The sequence below is a fragment of the Rattus norvegicus genome, chromosome 2 (assembly GCF_036323735.1).
Source record: "Rattus norvegicus strain BN/NHsdMcwi chromosome 2, GRCr8, whole genome shotgun sequence".
Lineage (NCBI taxonomy): Eukaryota > Metazoa > Chordata > Mammalia > Rodentia > Muridae > Rattus > Rattus norvegicus.
The window spans coordinates 38,019,354-38,034,310 of NC_086020.1; the positions used below are offsets into that span (position 1 = coordinate 38,019,354).

Here is a 14,957-nt window from a genome sequence, read left to right on the forward strand (position 1 = left end):
AATACTTTCAGTTTTTATCCATTCAATATAATTTTGGATATAGGATTGACATACATAGCCATTACCTGTCTATTTTATAGGATTTTTATTGAATATTTTATGTATTTACATTTCAAATGTTATCCATTTTCCCCTCTCCCATCTCCCCCCCCCCACTTCTATGAAGATGTTTTAAATTCCTCAGAGCCTTTGTTATGAGGGGTGCTGTTTTTGTCAATGGTGGGTCCTTTCTTTTTCTGCATTTTGTTCATGGTTTCATTTATGTGTTTGTCACATTAACTGATTTGCATATTGTGAACTGTTCTTGCATCTCAGGTATGAAAGCAATTTGATCATGGTATATATAATCTCTTTAATGTGTTGATGAACTAGCCTTGGAATGTAATTTATTACCTGGGTTTCATAAGCTTACAAGCATTCACTTTTTATTTTGTAGAAGAATTTGAGGAGCCCTTGGTGTTTGTTCTTTAAATGTCTGATAGAACTCTGCAGTCTATCCACCCAGTCCTGGGCTTGCCTTTTTCCTTTTTTAAGATAAACTTTATTACTGCCTTGAGTCTCATTGCTCAATATAAATATATCTGTGCTGCTTCTGTCTAGTTGATTTTGGAGGGTCAGGTATATCTAAGATTTTATACATTTCTTGTAGGGTTTCCAATTAATTATGTTTTAACACAGTCCCTAATGATATTTGTATTTCAGTGGTATCTCTGACTTTATCAATTGATCCAGTTGTGATCTCATCTCATACACCTCTTTCATCTCTGATTTTATTAATTTGGATCTTTTATACTGTTTCTATTACGGCTTTTATTTTTTTTTTTTAAAGAACCAACTTGCTCTGTACCCAAATCCTGTGCGGGAGAGAGAGCTGGACTCTCAGAAGTGCGGACAATCCTGAGAGCTCAAAGGAGACAGTTACTTCTGCCTACATTCCTGACCCAAAAGGAACCCACCTACTGCCCTCTGTCCCCTCCCGGCACAGGAACCTTGGAGCAGTAAAGGGCAGGATCCTTCCTGTTTCTGCCTGTACCAAGAGCCAAAAGTCAGTCGCCAGGAGCACTGACACACCTGAGAGCATAGGTAAGACCAAGACCAACTCTTCTTCTCCAAGTGACCTTCCTGGAGGCTCAGGACACACAACACAGGAGCAGCTCTCTGTTCCCAGATCCAGCTGAAAGGAAACAGGTCTACAGGAGTGCTGGCACACAGGCTTACAGAAAGATCAAGCCACTGTCAGAGACAGCAAGATAAGCTAACACCAGACAACCTGATGGGAAGAGGCAAGTACAGGAACCTAAGCAACCGAAACCAAGACTACTTGGCATCATCAGAGCTCAGTTCTCCCATCAAAGCAAATACTGGATATCCAAACACACTGGAAAAGCAAGATTTGGTTTTAAAATCACATCTCATGATAATGGTAGAGGACTTTAAGAAGGACATAAATAACTTCTTTAAAGCAATACAGGACAACACAGGTAAACAAGTAGAAGCCCTTAAAGAGGAAACACAAAAATCCCTTAAAGAATTACATGAAAACACAACCTAACAGGGAAAGGAATTGAACAAAACATTCCAGGATTTAAAGATGGAAATAGAAACAATAAAGAAAGCACAAAGGGAGATAACCCTGGAGATAGAAAATCTAGGAAAGAGATCAGAAGTCATAGACACAAGCATCACCAACAGAATATAAGAGATGAAAGAGAGAATCTTGGGGAAAGTACCCTCATGCCACGCCCAACCTCGACCAGCAAGGAAGACACGACCACAGGAGATCTTCTTCAACCAGTTTTATTCAGGAACCTTGATACAATCTTCTGACCTCTATCTCTTCTGACTCTCTCTCTTCTGACTCTCTCTCTTCTGACTCTCTCTCCTTCTGACTCTCTCTCCTTCTGACTCTCTCTCTCTTCTGACTCTCCCCCTCCTGACTCACTCACACACACACTCTCTCTCTCTCTCTCTCTCTCTCTCTCTCTCTCTCTCTCTTCCCAGGGAACGCCCTGCACCACACTTAAATAGCCAGTACTGGCCAGTCCTAGCAAGCCACGTGGGTCATGTAGATAGGCTGTCACTATGCGGAAGCTATCGGGCCAGGCAGACATAGCCAAATAAGGACTTGTTTACTGCAAGGAGCGCTCACTGTTGGGAGGGTGGAAGGCGGGAACCAGCGCCATCTTTGAGGCGGGGCACGTCGCAGCTCTCTACAGTTCCCCCTTTTTGTTTAATTAATCAAGCAGGCAAAGGCACCACTGAATGTGGCGACCCCCCCGTCTTAGGATCATCCCTTCATTAAACCCGTCGTAGGACACCTCGTTGCTCACAAGGTTCCGTGCCTTAGGTAGAAGGGAAGTTGCCCGTCGCTGGGCAAGGTCATTCACATATACTCAGGGGCGAGGTGCAACTAGGTCTTCTGAATGACCGTAAGCCAGGCTTTAGGGGACTGTCCTGCTTCAATGGCTGTTAATGTCTGTACCAGCATAGCCGCGTGCCGCCTCTGGACAAACCTCATTCTACAGAGACACCACAGGCTCACTAGGGAGACCAGCAACAAGAGTCCAGCTAGGGCTCCCATACCCGCCCACTATCTAAGATGATTCATAGCAGCAGCAATCCAAGATGACAATCCCGTAGCCAGTCTAGCATCCGCACATGTGGAGTTCATGGTCACGATGGCTACATGTAGCTGATCCATTAAGAAATCAAATTCTCCAGTCCAATTACCTAAAAAATAACTTGACAACTGTTTAGACAAATTAGAGGAGTGGGCTTAAAGGTCATAACGTATCGGCATGAATCTCAGGAACACCGAAAATTGGCAGCAGCCTGTTCATTGGCATATTCAATTAGAAAAGCTCTCCAATCTAGATACTGCCCTGGGCTGAGGCACGCTCACACCAGGGTGGTCCAATCATTAGGAGTCATGCAAAATCTTTGTAAGGCCTCAACCTGAGCAATAGTAAAGGAGGCTGTAATGCCATATGTCCTGACTGATTCCGCCAGGGACTTGATCACCTTAAAGTCTAAAGGCTCATGATACCTCTGTTGATTAGCATCCACATAAACAGGATAGGCCAGATGTAGTTCTGTGCGGACTGCCTTCCACACTCCTGGGCAGAATGTACTACCCGAAACTCTACTTCCTCTACAACACTGCAGGGAGGAGCCGAGGGGAACCGCCCAGGAGGTTCCTCCACCATTTTAGGCTTTTTCCTATTCTTCTTCTGTCTATTCCTTAGAGACTGTTTCCGCATTTTATCTATCAACTCTTGTAACTCTTCTTCTGAATCTGTTTCGTCTGTTTCCTCCTCTGTATCTGTTTTTTCTGAGTCTGTCTCCTTTGCGCTTCCCTGCTTTTCTGACCTCTCCTCTTGAAGCATTTCTAGGGCAGCTTGCCCCTTCTCTATAGCTGCCTGACAACATTTCTGATCCTCAAGGCAGCTACGCACTAAGCGCCATACTGGATGGACCCCAGGTCTTAGAATCCCCTGTTCCCCGGCAAAATCAAGGTCTTTCCCTAGCTTGTCCCAGCTCATCACCGTGAGATTACCAGAGGCTGCAAACCAGGGTGCAATGGCATCACATTCGCTCAAAAATCTCTCTATGATGCTCCTTTTTATTTTTAGTTTCTTTCGCTCAAACAGCTCTTGAGCCAGGAAAATTGGATGAGACTGTGAGGTCCCCATGACAAAAACTTTCTATGCTGCTATGGCTAAATTCACTGCGCATCTTGCTACTTTCGGTTCGCTGTTACCGCGAACTTTGCTTTCGGTTTGCTGCTCCTGAATAAATTTTTCAGGCGGTCTACCTCTATCAAATCTGATCAGTATGACTCTGTGAGGTTTCCAGAGCCTAATCACACCTTTTAAAAGGACAAAGACAAAATCATTCTCCCAAAATACTGTGTTCCTTAGTCTGAAACCAGAAAAGCTTGTATCCTGTACTCTCTCCCAGAGTAATGATATAACCATAAAACTCAAAGTCACACCCATCATAATATCCGCTTGTTCCTGGAGCAAATCGACCCTTTGATACAGCAGCAAAATTCCCGCTTTTAACTATTAATATTACCCTGAACATCTAAAGCTTCTGCAACACCTGCGGATAGATTACTTACAGCTGCAGATAAATTACTTACAGCTGCTGCAGTCTGTACTACGGAGGTATGGGATATGGCCGCAGCAATGGCTGCGGCGGCAGAAACTGCTATTAGCAGTAACAATGGCTGTAGTAATGCAGAAAACTCTCCAGATTTCCGGGTGTAAGTTACGTCCCTCTTAACTTGTCCAAAACCGGGAACCTTATAGTCTCAATCTGAGAGCTTTGCGACTTGTCCCAAAACCGGGAACCTTATTGTCTCAATCCGAGAACTTAACCCTCGTCCCAAAACCTGGGAACCTTATTGTCTCCTTTTGGTTCATTGCTACTGCGAACTTTGCTTTCGGTTCGCTGCTACCGCGAACTTGACTTTCAGTTCGCTGTTACCGCGAACTTTACTTGCTCACTACCCTGAGACTTTATAGCCGCTTATTTTCCGTGGTCCTTATTGTCCCACCTTACCTCGGGAACTTTCCAGCGCTGCCCTGACTGCAAGAAGTTCTGATCTCGGAGAGAGTTGAGTCCCTTTACGGTGGATTTGAGGATTCCCCGTATGGGCCACCACTTGCCGCCCAACCTCGACCAGCAAGGAAGACACGACCACAGGAGATCTTCTTCAAGCAGTTTTATTCAGGAACCTTGATACAATCTTCTGACCTCTATCTCTTCTGACTCTCTCTCTTCTGACTCTCTCCCTCCTGACTCTCTCTCTTCCCGGGGAACGCCCTGCACCACACTTAAATAGCCAGCACTGGCCAGTCCTAGCAAGCCACGTGGGTCATGTAGATAGGCTGTCACTATGTGGAAGCTATTGGGCCAGGCAGACATAGCCAAATAAGGACTTGTTTACTGCAAGGAGCACTCACTGTTGGGAGGGTGGAAGGCGGAAACCAGTGCCGTCTTTGAAGTGCTGCACATCGCAGCTCTCTACACCCTCAAAGAAAATGCAAAATGCAAAAAGCTTCTAATCCAAAACTTCAAGGAAATTCAGGTCACAATGAGAAGATCAAACCTAAGGATAATAGGTATAGAAGAAAGTGAAGACTCTCAACTTAAAGGGCCAGTAAATATATTCAATAAAATTATAGAAGAAAACTAAAACCTCCTTAACTTAAAGAAAGAGTTGTCCATAAACATACAAGAAGCCCACAGAACTCCAAATAGATTGAACCAGAAAAGAAATTCCTCCCGTCACATAATAGTCAAAACACAAAATGCAAAAAACAAAGAAAGAATATTAAAAGCAGTAAGGGGAAAAGATCAAGTAACAAATAAAGGAAGACCTATCAGAATTACAGCAGACTTCTCACCAGAGACTATGAAAGCCAGAAGATCCTGGACAGATGTCATACAGACCCTAAGAGAACCCAAATCCTAACCCAGGCTACTATATCCAGCAAAACTATCAATTACCATAGAAGGAGAAACAAAGATATTCCATGACAGAACCAAATTTACACAATAACTTTCTACAAATCCAACCCTACAAAGGATAATAGATGGAAAACTCCAACACAAGGAGGGAAACTACACCCTAGAAAAAGCAAGAAAGTAATCTTGCAATGCAACCAAAAGAAGAGAGCCACACAAACATAATTCCACCTCTAAAAACAACAACAACAACAACAACAACAACAACAACAACAAAGGAAACAACAATCACTATTCCTTAATATCTCTTAAGATCAATGGTCTCAATTCCCCAATAAAAAGACCTATACTAACAGACTGGGTACAGAAAGAGGACCCAGTATTTTGCTGCATACAGGAAGCATTCCTCAGTGACAAAGACAGACACTACCTCAGAATAAAAGGCTGGAAAACAATTTTCCAAGCAAATACAAAGCTTGAAAAAACAAGCAGGAGTAGCCATTCTAATATTGAATAAAATAGACTTTGAACCAAAAATTATCAAAAAAGATAAAGAAGGACACTTCATATTCATCAAAGGAAATGTCTACCAAGATGAACTCTCAATCCTGAATATCCAAATGCAAGGGCACCTACATTCATAAAAGAGACCTTACTAAAGCTCAAAGCACACATTGCATCTCACATAATAATAGTGGGAGATTTCAACACCCCACTCTCATCAGTGGACAGATCATAGAAACAGAAACTAAACTGAGAAATAGAAAAACTAACAGAATTTATGAACCAAATGGATTTAACAGATATTTATAGACCATTTCATCCTATAATGAAGGAATATACCTACTTCTCAACACCTCATGCTCCTTTCTCCAAAATTGATCATATAATGGATCACAAAACAGGCCTCAACAGATACAAGAATATTGAAATAATCCCATGTATCCTGTCAGATCATTAAGGATTAAGGCTGGTCTTCAATAACAACAAAAACAACAGAAAGCTCACGTATACATGGAAGTTGAACAATGCTCTACTCAATGATAACTTGGTCAAGGAAGAAATGAAGAAATGAAAGACTTTTTAGAATTTAATGAAAATGAAGATACAACATACCCAAACTAGTGGGACATGATGAAAGTAGTGCTAAGAGGAAAACTCATAGCTCTGAGTGCCTGCAGAAAGAAACTGGAGAAAGCATACATTAGCAGCTTGACAGCTCACCTAAAAGTTATAGGACAAAAAGAAGTAAATACACCCAAGAGGAGTAGAAGGGAGGAAGTAATCAAACTCAGGGCTGAAATCAACCAAGTAGAAACAGAAAGGACTATACAAAGAACCAACAAAACCAGGAGCTGTTTCTTTGAGAACATCAACAAGATAGATAAACCCTTAGCCAGGCTAAACAGAGGGCACAGAGAGTGTGTCCAAGTTAACAAAATCAGAAATGAAAAGGGAGACATAACAAGAGAATCTGAGGAAATTAAAAAAAATCATCTGATTCTATTGCAAAAGCCTATATTCAACAACACTGGAAAATCTGTATGAAATGGACAATTTTCTAGACAGGTACCAAAGTGAAATCAGGATCAGATAAACCATCTAAACAGTTGCATATCTCCTAAAGAAATAGAAGCAATTATTAAACGTCTCCTAACCAAAGAAAGCCCAGGACCAGATCGGTTTAGTACAGAATTTTATCAGACTTTCACTGAAGACCTCATACTAATACTGTCCAAACTATTCCACAAAACAGAAACAGAAGGAACAATACCAAATTCCTTCTACGAAGCCACAATCGCACTTATATCTAAACCACAGAAAGACCCAACAAAGAGAACTTCAGACAAATTTCCCCTTATGAATATCGACACAAAAACAATAAACTTCTTATAATCTGAATCCAAGAACACATCAAAACAATCATCCATCGTGATCTAGTAGGCTTCATCCCAGGTATACAGAAGGTTCAATATACAGAAATCCATCAACAGAATCCACTATGTAAGCAAACTCAAAGAAAAAAACACATGATCATGTCATTAGATGCTGAGGAATCATTCGACAAAATTCTACAACCCTTCTGGATAAAAGTCTTGGAAAGATCAGGAATTCAAGGCCCATACCTAAACATAGTAAAAGCCATATACAGCAAACCAGTAGCCAACATTAAACTAAATGGAGAGAAACTTGAAGCAATCCCACCAAAATCAGGGACTAGACAAGACTGTCCACTCTCTCTCCCTAACTATTCAATATAGTTCTTGAAGTTCTAGCCAGAGCAATCAGACAACAAAAAGAAATCAAAGGGATACAGTTAGAAAGGGAGAAGTCAAAATATCACTATTTGCAGATGATATGATAGTATGCTTAAGTGACCCCAAAAGTTCCACCAGAGAACTAAGCCTGATAATGTCAGCAAAGTTGTTGGATATAAAATTAACTCAAACAAATCAGTAGTCTTCCTCTAGTCAAAGGATAAACAGGTTAAGAAAGAAATTAGGGAAATGACACCCTTCACAATAGTCACAAATAACATAAAATACCTTGGTGTGACTCTAACCAAACAAGTGACAGATCTGTATGACGAGAACTTCAAGTCCCTGAAGAAAGCAACTGAAGAAGATCTCAGAAGATGGAACATTCTCTTACGCTCATGGATTGGCAGTACTAATAGAGTAAAATCGGCCATCTTGCAGAAAGCAATCTCTAGATTCCATGTGATCCCCATCAAAATGCCAACTCAATTCTTTATAGAGTTAGAAAGAGCAATTTGCCGATTCATTTTTAATAAAAAACCCAGGATAGCTAAAACTATCCCCAACAATAAAAGAACTTCTGGGGGAATCACCATCCCTGACCTCAAGCAGTATTACAGAGCCATAGTGATAAAGACTGCATGGTATTGGTACAGAGACAGGCAGGTAGATCAGTGGAATAGAATTGAAGACCCAGAAATGAACCCACACACCTATGGTCACTTGATCTTTGGCAAAGGAGCTAAAACCATCCAATGGAAAAAGATAGCATTTTCAACAAATGGTGCTGGTTCACTGGAGGTCAGCATGTAGAAGAATGCAAATCAACCCATTCTTAATGCCCTGTACAAAGCTTCAGTCCAAGTGGATCAAGGACCTCCACATAAAACCAGATACATTCAAAGTGACAGAAGAAAAAGTTGGGAAGAGCCTCGAACACATGGGTCCTGGGAAAAATTTCCTGCACAAAACACCAATGGCTTATGTTCTAAAAATAAGCATCGACAAATGAAGCCTCATAAGACTGCAAAGCTTCTGTAAAGCAAAGGACTCTGTCATTAGGACAAACTGGCAACTAACAAATTGGGAAAAGATCTTTACCAATCCTACATCTGTTAGAGGGCTTATATCCAATGTATACAAAGAACTCGAGAAGTTAGACTCCAGAGAGCCAAATAACCCTATTAAAAATGGGGTACAGAGCTAAATGAAGAATTCTCAGCTGAGGAATATCAAATGGCTGAGAAGCACCTGAAAAAATGTTCAATATCCTTAGTTATCAGGGAAATGCAAATCAAAACAACCCTGAGATTCCACCTCACACCAGTCAGAATGGCTAAGATCAAAAACTCAGGTGACAACAGATGCTGGTGAGGATGTGGAGAAAGAGGAACACTCCTCCATTTTTGGTGGGATTGCAAGATGGTACGACCCCTCTCAGAAAATTGGACATTGCACTACCCTGAAGACCCAGCTATACCACTCCTGGGCATATACCCAAATGATGCTCCAACATATTACAAGGACACATGCTCCACTATGTTCACAGCAGTCTTATTTATAATAGCCAGAAGCTGGAAAGAACCCAGATACCCTTCATCAGGGAATGGATACAGAAAAGGTGGTACATTTACACAATGGAGCACTACTCAGTTATCAAAAACAATGACTTCATGAAGTTCATAGGCAAATGTATTGAACTAGAAAATGTCATCCTGAGTGAGCCAAACCAATGACAAAAAACCACACATGTTATGCACTCATTGATAAGTGGATATTAGCCCAAAAGCTATAATTACCCAAGATATAATTCACAGAGCACATGAAGTTCAAGAAGGACAATCAAAGTGGGGATGTTTCAGTCCTTCTTTAAAGGGGGAACAAAAGTATTCATAGAGGGGATATGGAGACAAAGTTTGGAGCAGAGACTGAGGGAATGGCCATTCAGAGCCTGCCCCACCTGGAGATCCATCCCATATACATTCAGCCACCAAGACTAGATAAGATTGGTGAAGCCAAGAAGTACATGCTGACAGGAGCCTGATATAGCAGTGACCTGAGCGTCAGAGTGTAACAATACTAAGGCAAATGCTAGCAGCAAACCATTGAACTGAGAATGGGATCCGTATTGTAGGAGTTGGAGAATGAATTGAAGGAGGTGAAGGGGCTTGCAACCATATAAGAACAATAATACCACCCAACCAGACCTTCCAGGGATTAAACCACTACTTAAAGAATACACCTGGACAGATCCCTGACTCCAGCTGCAAATGTAGCAGAGGATGGCCTTTTTGGGCACCAAAGGGAGGAGAAGCCCTTGTTCCTGCCATGGCTGGACCCCCCAGTTTAAGGGAATATCAGGGTGGGGAATCGGGAGTATGGCTGGTTTGGGAGGGGGAACAACCTTATAGTAGAAGGGGAAGTGGATGGGGGTTTATGGACAGGAAACTGGGAAAGGGAATAACATTTGAAATGTAAATAAGTAATATCCAAAAAAGTGAACCAACTTTTCTTACCAATCCTCGTATTCTTGAGAACTCCAAGGACCTTTTGGTCATTCAAAAAAGCATCACTCAGTGCAGCGTTTTTTTGCTTTTCTTGCTATTGACTTGTAATTTGATCCCATTGTAATCTTATCTGATACCATTTTTTATATTTTCATGTTTCATAAGTCTTGCTTTATGGCATAAAATGGTAGTGTTTTAGAGAGAGTTTCATGGGCTTCTGATAAAAGCCTGAAATGGTTAGAAGGTTCTGTAGATCCCTGTTTTGTCCATTAGATTTGCGATGCTGTTTTACCTGTGAAACTCTCAATTTTACTTTTAACACATTACATGCGTGTTGCATTCATGTTTTCACATGTATTTGTGGTGTATGCACCCATGCATGCCAGAGGTATAGTTGGTATCATTTTTGGTCACTCACCACCTTATTTTCTCTTACAGAGTCTCTCACTAGATACTGAGCTGTCCTTTCTTTCAGACCAGTTGTCCAGCAACCCCCAAGATCATCCTGTTTCTGTACATCCTGTGTTTATGAATGTACATGACCATGCCTGGCTTTCATTGGTTGCTAGGGAACCAAACTGAGGTCATTATGCTTATGCCCAAACATTTTACCCACTTTACCCACTGATTAGCATAGATATTGATTGCTGTATCTGGATCTTTCCATTAATATCCAGTAGTTTTTATTTTAGCAAACAGGGTATATCGACAATCAGAATATTATCTGTAATTGTTGCATATTCTTTATGCATTGCTTTATTAATTAATAAGTAGTGACCTTATTTATTCCTCTTGAGTAACTCTGGCTTATAGTCTATTTTGCCTGATCAAATGGTACCACCCTTAGTTGCTTTTAGATTGCACGCATTGGAATGTCTTATTAGACCCTTTCACTTTCATTCTGTTTCTTTGTTTTGTCTATGAAATTCATTTCTTGTGAACCAGAGATGATTGTATCTTACTTTAAACTCAGTTGTCTGGTCCGAACCTTAACTGGGGAGTTAAGACTGCTTATATTTAATTTGGTAAGTAGTAACTTTTCCTTTCATCTTAGAGATTTGGTAATTTACTGTTAATAATTTTATTCTTTCCATTTATTATTAATTTATCTTCTTTACGTGATTTATTCTGCCCCAAGCTTTCACAGTTGTATATATTTAGAATTTCTTTGGAAATGCTGTGCAGTCCTGGCTTAGGTGTCCTGGATTACTTTATGTTTATTGTGGAGTTACTGTATTTCTCCTTCTGTATTAACAGATGATTTTGGTACGGTAACTTTGGTAGTTGTCATATTTCAGGGTTTGAAATACTACCACCCAGGTTTTCTTGTTCTTTAGGCTTTCTTTTGGTGGTTTGTTGTAATTCTGATTGGTTTGTGTATTTTTTAAGCACCTCGGCACTTCGTTTTAAGCTTTTAATATCATTTCTTTGTTCTGTACTCTTGGCACTCAGGTATCACAGCACATGGAAGCTTCTGGTCCAATCCTGCCTGTTTTCCTTGAACTTGAACTTGAACGTCCATTTGGTTACCTAGAGTTGGAAAAGGTTCTGCTCTGATTTCACGAGTACTTTTTTTTTTTTGTGCCTTTACTCTCTATTTTGATAACCTTTTCTAACATTACATATTTGTAGGTTTGGTCTCTGAATCCTGTCCCAGAAATTTGCATGTGTTTCTCCTTAACCTTATCCTCAGTCCTGATTTCTGTTTTTGTTCCTTGTTTTTGTTGAATTTCCTATGCGAGTTGTTGAGTATCTCGTCCAGCTTGATGTTCTCAACTCCTTTAAATTAGCCTTGTTCATTTTATTAGTTTACTTAGTCATTGAATTCAGTTGTCATTTTTAAAACTATAATTTTGAATTCTTTGGCATAGAAGTCGTTATTCTGCGTTGGGATTCAGTTAATTGAAGAGCTGTGAACTTTTGGAAGAACAATGTTTCCAATTTGTCTTACTTCTTGTGATTTTACATAGCAATTTGTTTATCTCTTGGAATGGGTATCTCTTCCACTGTCATTTGAGAGTCTCCTTTACTGGTAGCTTTCCCCCTAGGGCTCAATTTTCAGTACCACCCAGGAGAAAACAAACAGCCATAATGGCAATGCTCAAGCAAAGCAGATATAGAAACAGAGCTAATCAGAACCAACCGCTATACCATCAATAACCATAGAAAGCACAGTCACAAGATTAATATAAAATAGGCCATGAAGTTGAAATTAACTAGGTCAAAGTGAATGAAATAAAGCTGGGACAAGATAAAGGACAAAGAAAAAATATGGTTAAGTAAACGAGAAAAGAAGAGAATAGTGTGGCAGAGGAAAAGAGCAAGTGGCCAAACTGGAAAAGAAATCAATACAAATTAGGTAAAACAAAGAAGAGGAGAGGAGAGGAGAGGAGAGGAGAAGAGAGAGAGAGAGAGAGAGAGAGAGAGAGAGAGAGAGAGAGAGAGAGAGAGGACTGCACCCTGAAAATCAAGGGAGCACAGTAGAACTGAAGACACTGTTGGGACTGAGTGGATTGGCCTAACATTGGGACATTAGTTACAAGGCCACAAAGAAGCCTTATCTTATATTAAACTTGATGCAAAAAATTTATATTAAACAACCTAGTTCAGCGTTACTCACATCTTTTATCTTTTTTTAATTATTCTCTTTTTATTTATTTACTGTACATCCTGATCACTGTCCCCTCAACCCTCCTCTCCCTATCCTCTTCTTCTCTGAGAGGGTAGGAGCCCCCTTGGGTATCCCCCAACCCTGGCATCAAGTCTCTGTGGGGATAGGCACTTCCTCGCCCACTGAGGCCAGACAAGGCAGCCCAGCTAGAAGAACTTATCCCACAGACAGGGAACAGCTTTTGGGAGAGCCCCTGCTCCAGTTGTTCCAGAGCCACGTGAAGGCTAAGCTGCACATCTGTTACATATGTGTGGGGAGGCCTAGGCTCAGCCTGCACACACACCTTTCTTGATGCTCACAGGGACATAACTTGTAATATGCATTTTGTGGAATTGTTTCAATATTCTGACATGTTTTAAAGTGCTTTCTTTAAAATAATTTCACATTGTATTTTAAGAATATCTCTTGAGGCATAATACATTTTTAATTTAAGTGGGTTCTTTTCGTGGGGGAGCTTGTCTTGTCTTTTCCAGAATGCAAACGTGCTACTGAGATATCTTGGCTCTGAGAAACAATCTTATTAAAAACATCTTTCGAGATCTTCATATTTTTGCTGTGCCGATTTTAAGAAAAAGTCATGTTGCTATTTGAGACATTGCTTTTGCGTTTCATAAAGGCATTCAGTGATAGATAACACAGGTCATTGTTCTATTAGATTTGCAACGGCTGTGAAAAGATTCAGTATCCTGAATCCATTCTTGATTTTCAGCGGCGACTGCTTAAATCCTTCTGCCTTAAGTACGATAACAAAAGGGAAGCCTATGATTTCTATATTAAATGAATTGGGAGTATGTTTTACAGTTTTTGGTAAGTAATACTTTTTTTACTATTTGAGGTTTAAAAACAGTTTACATAAGACTCGGTTATTTGATGTTAAACAATAACAGCTAAATAATCCTATTTATCAGGTTACAGTACTCAGAAGCAACTCTCAGGATTGCACGATGAACTTGAAAATTTCTACTCAACCAAAATTTGTGTTTCTGTGGTGGTTTTCAGTTATGCCTGTCTGAAAGTGAGACATGTCATTAGAGTAAGACCGTTGCTTTGAAGCCAACTGGGCCTGGGTCTGGATCGTGGCTCACCACGCTGTCACTGAGCGATGAAAATGAAAGAGGTTGCTGTGCTGAACTCCTGTAATCCCAGCCCTCAGTGGATTGAGGCAGGAGGATTCCTTTAGTTAGAAGCCAGTTTGGGCTACATAGTGAGTTCCTAGCTGTCCTGGGTTATGAATTCAGTCCCTATTTCCCTCTCTCCTCTAGAAAACCCCAAACTAAAAACCACAACAGGACAATATATCAAACAAATAACAAAATAAAGTGACTGGTCTCTCAGTTGTTTTCTGACATATATTGGGAAATAATGAGGCCCCCTCACAGAGCTTCTCTGAAGGCCGAAGAAGACAGTAGCTTGGCACACAGGCCCACAGGAAGCATTTCAGCTATTTCATCCTTAAAGTGAGCAGGTAGGGAAACAAAGGGCACTCCCACTGTTAATAAAGTGCGAGGGCGTCACTTTGGTGACATTTTAGACATTAGTTGCTTACGCTGAAGTAATTAAAGAGTTTCAGCAAGGGCAGAGATTTACAGGCTTCTTTCTGTTTATCTAGCTACCATCCTATTTAGGAGAGATGCTGTAGCCGGCAGTGGCTGTATTTGTATGTTTGGATGGCGGAAGACATGTGAGTGTTTCTAGATTTTATACAGCGAATGGATGAAAGTATCAGTTGTCAGCTTTTGAGCATCTCCCGGCTCCTGGTGTCACACTGCTGATATTTTACTTTAAAAAGCGAAAAGTGCATTGCGAGCATCTTCTCGTGTCTTCTTATTACGGTAAAATAAACATAATAAGATTTATCTTTTTACCATTTAAATGTACTGTTCAGGGTCACTGAGTTCATTCACAATGCTGTGAATGAGATTTTATTTTTGTTACATTGGCAGTTGCAAAGTGTTCCATTTATTGGACATTGCTTTATTTAACAGATTTACTATTATATATTTAGGTGGTTCTATTATTATCATTATTAATTTTTACAATAAAACT

At 40.4% G+C, this 14,957-nt stretch overlaps 1 pseudogene; it reads left to right on the forward strand.

The window, feature by feature from the left end:
* The first annotated feature begins 4,190 nt into the window (after window positions 1-4,190).
* LOC134485775 (trifunctional nucleotide phosphoesterase protein YfkN-like) overlaps window positions 4,191-14,957 on the forward strand; it is a 36,908-nt pseudogene continuing 26,141 nt past the window's right edge.